At 54.0% G+C, this 9,363-nt stretch overlaps 1 pseudogene; it reads right to left on the bottom strand.

The window, feature by feature from the left end:
• Positions 1-1,704: 1,704 nt before the first annotated feature.
• On the bottom strand, positions 1,705-3,951 carry LOC140222204 (uncharacterized; annotated as a pseudogene).
• Between the last annotated feature and the right edge of the window lie 5,412 nt (positions 3,952-9,363).

Raw genomic sequence — 9,363 nt, 5'->3', positions numbered from 1 at the left:
GCACCATGACCCCGAGGAGTCGTGGCGCTCTAGGAGTGGAGGCGGAGGTCCGACGGACCGGCGATGAGCGGGGGTGCGGTGTGCAGACCCTTAGGTCTATGCACCTATCCTATCTCCCTTTCCCTTTCTCACCTAGCATAGCAGAGCTGGGTTGAAAGGTTGGGAGGTGCGCGGCTGGGTGACCTCACGGGCGGCCCTCCCTGGATCCTTTATAGGGTCGCCTATGGATTTTGTTGTCCCTGGGGCAGCTCGCACGCCGCCTCGCTAATGAGGTAGGCCACCCGGAAGCGTGGAGAAGTCCACGAAGGCTACCACCCGCAACCGGGCAAGACTATCCTGGAAGCAGGTGCGGTACGCGTCCATCGATGCCTACCTCTCAAGCCGCCTCACCACCGAGGAAGACCTCCTGACTAGATGCCCAACCAGAGCTACGTGGGCAACCTCCCATAGGGATGCTTTCTAGGGCTCCTGTGGATGTTGTTGCTCCTGATGCCTTCCAAGGTCTAGCTGGCAGCGAGGGTGTGCCTGGTGGGGTTGCTTTGCTGCTTCGCTAGCTTGACGTCCTCCTTCTCTGGAAGGCCGTTGATCTAGTCCCGAGATGGAGTTGGGTGATGCTTGCGGGGCTTCTACTAGGAGGGCCAGCCTTTAGCAGGTCTTCAAGAATAGCCCAACGTTGCAGCCCACAACCTCCTCTTGGACTGCAGCGACGTCGTCGCACGCCTCCGGCTAGCCATGGTGGATGCCATGGTCAACGGGGCTGGCCCATCTTCACATCTCCATCAACGGGGGATGTTATTGATGTGTTGTGCCTGCAGCGGCTGAGATCTCAGGCAGGCTACGGTCATGCACTAGGGAAAGATACCCAATGCTCGCTTCACAGGTGCCTGATGTGGGCGCTCCTCGCTGGTCGCCTTCCTCCCGGCAGCGCGGAGCATCCATGGTGGACACAGCGGTGCTCCTCCTTCCCGGGGCTGAGGCCTTATCTACTGCTCTTGTCATTGCTGATCGGGGGTGTCACCTTTACCCTCTTTCTCATCTTCAACTGCAATGGGGCGCTCCTATCCTCAAGTGGTGCTCCGCGCTCATGGACTTCCCCTTCTCCATGGTGCGGAACCATACGTTCATGCACTGCGAAGCTCCCTCCTTGTAGAACCTTTTCTTTTAGGCCGTGATGGCCGTGTATTTTCCTATGTAATGCTCAAAAGAAGTTTCTCTTTTAGAGTACTTGGCTCCCTTTTCACATCATGAAAAGGTTACCGTGCAGGAAACATGAAATAACGGAAGTGTTGTTTTCTTATTTTCTCTTCACAGGAAGGTGCCACTTCTTGTACTTATGCTTGTGCCGGTGGACAGGATAGTGGAGGCCAGGAGCCGCTAGGTGTTGGCCGTGCTCGGAGTCCGAGGACCAGGGCGAGAGATAGGTGCTAACCGTTGGGACCCACCGGTGACTCAGCTACTATTGCCCTGGACACAAACACTTTCCTTGAGGAGGTGTGTCCCGAGGGTCATTTGTTGTGATCAGCGAATTTAGCATCAAAAGTTTTAAAATTGCTATTAAAAAGGGCACATGTTAAGAAGTTAACATAGGACTGGAATTAACATTAAACTAATACATGGATAAACCGATACATAGGTGGGAGCCCCCGGGCAACTGTCCTGGGGTAGTTGTCCTTGATGCCTGAGCAATGGGACCCCTCATGCTATCTACGGATAGAACTTATGGAGATGTTCGATGTTCCACACGTTGGGCACCAGGATGCCATCTCCATTGATCAACTTGACTGTTCCTAGCCGCCGCACTTCCGTCACCCGGAAGGGCCCTTCCCACATGGGGGACAGCTTGTTCTTGCCCTCTCGGGACTGGAAGCGTCACAACACTAGGTCTCCAACCTGAAGTTCCCGTGACCGGACATGTCGCTGGTGGTAGGGGCAGAGAGCTTGCTGGTACCGGGCCGCCCGTAGCGTCAATCTGCACCTTACTTCTTCTAGATACAAAACATCTTGCTGACACATGAGTTCTCGATCTTCTTCTTCGTAGGCGCGTACCCTCAAGCTTCCTAGAGTTAGCTTGGAGGGGAGGACCGCTTCCACCCCGTAGACTAAGAAGAAAGGGGTTTCTGCGTGGCCCTATTGGGGGTTGTTGAGTTGGCCCATACCACCACCGGCAACTCCTCAATCCACCTGGTACCATGTTTCTTGAGCTCATTGCAAGTTCTGGTCTTTATCCCCTTAAGCACTTCCGCATTGGCCCTTTCCGCTTGTCTGTTGCTCCTGGGTTGAGTGACAGATGCGAAACACAATTTGATGTTCATGTCTTCGCAATAACCGATGAAGAGGGCGCTGGTTAACTGCGTCCTGTTGTTAGTGATGATTCTATTGGGCATGCCAAAATGGGCCACTAGATCTGTTATAAATTTCAAGGCTAAACTTTTGTTTGCTTTGATGACCGGCACCACTTTTGGCAACTTTGTGAATTTACCGACCGTGATGTATAGCCATTTGTATCCTCCGGCTGCCTTCGGGAATGGTCCCAAAATGTTGAGCCCATAGACCGTAAATGGCCATGAGAGGGGGATGGTGTTAAGCGCCTTTGCTGGTTAATGAATTGGCTTCGTGGAATTGACACGCCCTGCAATGCTTAACCAGTTTGGCTGCGTCCTCAAGGGCTGTTGGCCAGTAAAAACCCTGCCGGAAGGCTTTTCCAACCAGCGTGTGGGAGGAGGAGTGACTCCCGCACTCACCCCCGTGGACCTTGGCGAGGAGCTCACCGCCCTCTTCCCAGGATATGCACCTCAGGAGGATCCCGTCTGTGCCACGTCAATATAGATCCCTATCTACCATGACGTAGCATTTGGACTATCTCACGATCCTCTCCGTGATGCCATCATCCTCAAGAAGGATGTTTTCTTTCAGGAAGCTGCGGATGTCATCCATCCACGATGGTTCCTGAGAACATATAGGGAGCACGAAGCTTCCCTCTTGTGGCAAGGCTTGGGTTCTCCCGCTCGGCAGCAGGGCTTCCCCTTTGCTATGGTCGGCTACCATAGCGGTAGGTCGTGTGAGTCGTTCCTCAAAGACCCTTGGAGGCAGAGGTGCTCGAGATGAGGCGAGCTTGGATAGCTCATCGGCGTCCACGTTGTCCTTCTTGGGGACGTGTCGGAGCTCCATCCCGTCAAAGTGTCACTCAATCCTTCGGACTTCCTCGACGTATGCGGCCATTTGGGAGTCCATGCATTGGTACTCCTTGGAGACCTGGTTGACCACCAACTGCAAGTCCCCTTTGACAAGCAGCCACCGGACCCCCAATCCAACCGCCGCCCGAAGTTCGGTGAGCAAGCCCTCGTACTCCAGCATGTTGTTGGTGGCCCGAAAATCAAGCTGTATCAAATAGTGAAGGACCTACCCCGTGGGTGATGTGAGGACCGCGCCAGCCCCCACACCATGCAGGGTGAGGGACCCATCGAAATTCATTGTCCAATATTCCAATGTCCTAGGCTCTCCGTCTTACATGCTGATGGATCTTGGGATGGTTTCCTTTTCTAACTCAGGAATAGGAGTCCACTCGGTGATGAAGTCGGCCACAGCCTGGCTCTTGATCGCGTGGCGGGGGGCGAACTGTAGCCCGAACTCGGCCAGCTCGATGGACCACTTCACGGTTCGCCTAGTACCCTCTCGATTCCTGAGGATCAGGGTGAGGGGATATGACATCACCATTGTGATTGGATGTGCCTGAAAGTAGTGCCTCAGCTTCCGGGATGCCATCAGTATGGTGTACATCTTCTGTGCTTGGGGGTATCGCTCCTTTGCATCCTGTAGTACTTCGTTGACGAAGTACACCGAGCATTGTACCTTCCTGGTTTGTCCCGGGATGGCACAGTCGGGAACCTGGGATGGTGAGCCCCTGGGAGAACCCTCCATTCTTTCATGTTCAGCCACCTGGGTTCCGAGCATCTCGGCAGGGGCCTCAGCTGGAGCTGTGCCCTCAGGACTGCTGTCGAGTGCTCCCGGGACGCTGTCGGGTCTTCACGGGAAGGGTGCACCGATAGTCGGTGCGTCGCTCCCCTCGGGAGGTGGGTCTTGCTTCTCCCTTTCGACCACCAGAGCTGCGCTCACTACCTGGGGGGTCGCAAGGATGTACAGGAGCAAGGGCTCCTTGTCTCTGGGGGCAACCAACGTTGGTGGTGTTGAGAGGTACAGCTTCAACTGCTTCAAGGCTTCGCTTGCTTCTTCGGTGATGTGAACCCATGGGGTTGAATCCTAATATTTTGATGAAAGAAAGGGGATAACTCGATTTGGGGATGGAGATGACTTTCACGGCCCGACTACAACCATCCAAGGATGCTGCGCCTTAGCAACTGATACACCACCTCCAATGGTCGACGCAATCTTGTGGGGCACGATCAACCAAACCACTAGGGTAATTCCTGCAAGCAATCAAGGAACAAGCAAAAATAAGTAGAACAAGCAACTCAATTGCAAATATGGAAATAAAAACCAATCTGAATTCACAGAGTTGGGGTTCTAAATCAAGTAGAATGGATGGTCTAGTTGACACACGCGTCTACAAGGAAGTAGCAATGGCTAAACTTACATCTAAACAAAACCTGAGTGTTGCTGGTGGCGGCTAAGGGGTATAAGAACTAGAAGGATGACCACAAGGGTGTTGGGATCGTGCTCCAACCCTGGGATGCATCCCTAATGGACCCAACTTGATACAATGCCTGTTGGGCCAAAATGAGGCGACGCAGCACCTTGGATAGGAAAACCTTTCAGTAGTAATTTGATGATTGCGGCCGTCTCAAAATAGATATGGACATGAGTTTAGATCCATATGAAAATAGACTTGATAAGGATTCCATGAAGTACTTGAACATCCCAATCCGAGTCCATATGCAACCGTGGTGACCGTCACAAGTTGGTGCTATTCTGCAGTCTGAATCTAACTCCGAAATGTGTTGGATTTGATCTCTTTATTTCCTTGGGCCATAAGTGACGTGGTGGCCTGGTGGGGAATACTGGGAATTCTTGAACTTGGTCCCCAATCAACTTCTTTGGACCTCTATTCCTTCTATGCGTGTTTAACACTCTTTTTAATCTATGTATGTATTTCTGAAAATGACAATGAACACACATCATGGTGTAGCATCAATTCATCAAATGTATCAAATACAATCATGATAAAGAATTGCTTTACCTTTGAATCAAAAGTTGCTAATGTAGTTGTATCCGAGCAAGTGACGTCCTCACCATTCAGTCGATTCAAAACGCCCTGTCTTCTTGAGCAACTAGAAGAAGGGGAGTCCCCGCTCCCCTATCCTCGAGATGAAGCTCCCGAGAGCTACCATGCAGCCAATAAGGCGTTGCACATCCTTCAGGTGGGAGGGAGGCTGCATGCGTTTGATGGCCTCCAGCTTCTCAAGGTTTGCTGCGATTCCTTGGTTGGAGACGAGGAACCCCAAGAGCTTCCCTGACGGGATCCCAAACATGCACTTCTCTGGGTTGAGCTTCATGCACGTTGCTCACATATTATCAAACATTTCGGACAGATCTGCGAGCAGTGTGCCTTGATCCTGGGTCTTGGCAACAATGTCATCGATGTACGCTTTGACATTCTAGCCTTGCTAGTCCCACAGCATGATGCACGTAGTCCGCTAAAAGGTGGGATCGGCATTCTTTAGGCCTAAAGGCATACGCACGTAACAATACATTCCCACCGGGGTAGTGAAAGCAGTTTTCTCCTCATCATCCCTTGCCATACTTATCTGGTGTACCCGAAGTACGCGTCCAGAAAACAAAGGAGGTCGCACCCCACTGTGGAATCAACAACTTGGGTGATGCAGGGTAGCGGAAAGGGATCCTTCGGGCAAGCTTTGTTGAGGTTGGTGTAGACGACGCAGATCCGGAGCTTCTCGTTCACCTTTGGCACGATGATCGAGTTGGCCAACCACTCTGGGTGGTGGACTTCTCGTATGATCCCTGCCTTCAGCATCTTGCGAACTTGCTCGCGGATGAAATCTTGCCTCTTCGGGGCTTGCCATCGTACTTTTTGCTATACGGGCCGTGCGTCAGGATGCACGGCAAGTTTGTGCTTGATCACCTTCCTGGGAACCCCAAGCATTTTTGATAGCTCCCACGTGAACACGTCAGCATTTGCCTTGAGGAAAGTGATGAGCATGCCTTCCTATTTGTCGGCCAATTGGGCCCCAACCTTGACGGTCTTGTCGGGGCCATCTCCGAGCTAAACCTCCTTGTTGAGCGTGGCGTCATCGGGGATGATGTGTTGTTTGGTCGAAGGGTGAGGATTCTAATCCGGGTGCTCATCAGCGGCGGCGGGTGCAGCCATGGCTAGTTCCTCAAAAAGTTTCTTGGCACAATACAATGCCCGTTTCATGTTGGTTTTCACCAAGATGACACCGGATGGCCCTAGGATCTTCAGGGTAGAGTAGGCGTAGTGCACCGCTGCCATGAACTTTGCCAAGGCCAGGCGGCCCAGGATGGCATTGTATGGCAGGTTGAACTCTGCCACATCGAAAGTGACGTTCTCAGTCCGGAAGTTGTTCCGATCGCTGAAAGTGACGGGTAGGTCAATTTTCCCAAGAGGGGTGGATTTCCCCTTCATCACCTTGTAGAAGGTGTGCGAGGGATGACCTTCTGGGTGCCCACTTGCATCAGGTGGAAGACCTGGGGTGAGAGGAGGTTGAGCCCAGCACCACCGTCGATGAGGACCCTTACCATCCATATGTTGCAAATTGTGGGTGACCACTATTTGCAACTGACCTACCCCCGCTATGTTGTCAGGATGATCATTGCAGTCGAAGGTAAAGGGCGTGCCTGACCACTTCAGTAGTTGGGCGTCCTCCGGGCAAGGTGCGGTGAAACACACCTCCCGCTAGAGGAGCTTGGCCTTCCATCATGATGGTGGAGCATTCATCCCACCAAAGATGGTGGCGACAGCCTATTGGGGCTCCTGGAACCCTAGACCACCTCCACCGGCTTCTCCATTGCCGTCTCTCTAGCACGGTCTTCCCGCTCCTTCTGATGATTCTCGGCCAAACCTTTGACCAACCGGTATTCGGTTAGGTCGTGTTGGTCGGTCTTGTGAATCTCGCACCATTTGCCAACCGCCGGACGCACTGACACTAGCCGCTTCTTGTCATCTCCTAGACCCCCGGGTAGTGGAGGTCGGTTCCGTCCCTCTGGGCCCAGCGTGGCAATAGCCTTCCTTTTGTTCTTTTTGTCCCTCTCGCCCTTGCCGGTCGGGGCTGTTTCTCTTCTTACTGGGCGGCTGCCTCCCGCGGAGGGGGCAGGGCCTGTGCTTCGGCCTCCTGGGCGTACTTGTTGGCTAGGGCGAATAGTTCAACCACAGTTTTGATGTTGTGGCTCCCCAGCTTCCCCATTAGCCGCTGATTGGTGAGACCTTGCTTGAAGGCAACTATCACTGAAGTTGGGGTGATGCGAGGGATGGTGTTGCAAACTTGACTGAAGTCCTAGATGTACTGTTGCAGCGTTTCATCGTCTCACTGATGAATGGCACGCAGATCGCTCTCCATGCCAGGGCGGGTGAATGAACCCGCAAAGTTGGCAACGAACTGCTCACTCAGGTCTGCCCACGAATGAACAGATCCCGCAGGGAGGTTCATGAGCCACGACCATGCCGACCTGCGAAGGGCAACATGGAAGTAGTTGGCCAACCTTCGCCCCCCCCCCCCCCCCCCCCCCCCCGCCGGTAGGCTAAATGGCCGTCGTGTAGATTTGGAGGAACTCCTCTGGGTCGATGGTGCTGTCGTATTTCTTTGGGATCTTAGGCCGAAACTTGGTTGGCTAGTCGACCCGGCGGAGGTCGGCCGTGAATGCGTGGCACCCGGCCCTGTAGGGGCCAATGTCGTCGTCCCCATTCATGTGGGTCCTCCCTTCTCACTGAGAATCCCCCCTAGGGGTGGATCCTAATGAGGTTTGGACTTCCGTCCGGGGCGGCTCGCGATGCTGCTCCCGGCTCCGCTCAAGGGTGACTCGCACGTCCTCCCTCGAGCAATTCTGCTCAAGGAGGGTGCGCAGGTCCTGCTGCCCAGAGCGGGGAGGAGACATGATGGACTTCCGTGAACGGCTAGTGGACAGATGACGAGCCGAACCGAACCCGCGTCCATCCTAACCAGTTTGGCCGCGTGAACTTTCGTCCGGCCCTTAAGAAGCCTGGGCCTTGCCCACTAGCTTGGCCAGATCTTCCAACCATCACCCCTCCGGGGTCTCGACCTCAGCCTCCACCGGTGGGTGCCGGAGGAGGGCCTGGGCGGACACCAGGGCATCTCCCGGCAGCAGGTTGTCGAAGTCGAGGCGGCGGTGGACGCGAGTGCCACGTCGGAGGGCTACTGCCTCGGTGTGCTTGTTTGCCTCCTCCCGGAGGCGGGTCGAGTAGGGAGTCTTGATGCGCGACGGTGCCGAAGCTGCGGTGTCCGACTGCCATGGAGCTGGGATGGGTGTCGCTAACTGCGATGCTGCCACCAATCGGTGGGGTGTTTCTTGCCCACCACTGGCTTCGCCATCTAACTCACTGTGGTGAGCCTAGCGACACTCGAAACGGCTCCCCATTGCCCCTACATGGATGGGAAGCTTCAAATCTCAACGCACCACTATCCCCCTACCTGGCGCGCCAGCTAACAATGGGCAAGAATCGAGAGCCAGGATCCGATGGGACCCCCTTTTAGAGATCCGGCTAGGGGGTTAGTTCGTGCGTAGAGATTCGAGAAGCTTTTAGGGTAGTTAGTGTATGATTTTGCTAACAGAGTTTGTAGATGGGTTCAGGCTGCTCGAAAGCATAACACCCTATGTCCTGTGTGTTCTATTGCTTAAAGTTGTCTGTCTGTCCTATACAAGACACACAGGACGTAGGGTATTACGCGACATAAGCGGCCCGAACCTATCTAAATCGTGTGTTCGAGTCCACCTTCGAGTTCATAGCCTTTGGCGAGCCCCACGCATAAAACACTACCTCGGGTACCCCCTTGGTTGGTTTCCGGGTCTAAACACATCGACACCAACGGCCACCCTCCTTGCTACAGTTCCTCTGACACACCTCCCATTTTCCCTAACGCTTCCTTGCCTTGGTATGCACGGTGCCGGAGTACCCTATCTAAATCATCTGTACGCCAATCTCGTATTTTACCATCTTACTTTGGTAATCCTTGCTTTTATCATCCTGGGCCCACCGTCCTGAGATGGGGAGCATTGAACCTGGCTCTCGAGACCTTCCTGGGAGCCTTTCGCCGCTTCCCGAGCCCTCAGTGTGGGGCCCACCCTTCTGACAGAGTCCCCGAGAGGCCTTTTGCCATCTCCCGGGTCCTCAATGTGGGCCCGCCTCTATGGCAG

This window comes from Setaria viridis, chromosome 3, assembly GCF_005286985.2.
Source record: "Setaria viridis chromosome 3, Setaria_viridis_v4.0, whole genome shotgun sequence".
Lineage (NCBI taxonomy): Eukaryota > Viridiplantae > Streptophyta > Magnoliopsida > Poales > Poaceae > Setaria > Setaria viridis.
This window is presented reverse-complemented; position numbering and strand designations above follow the sequence as displayed.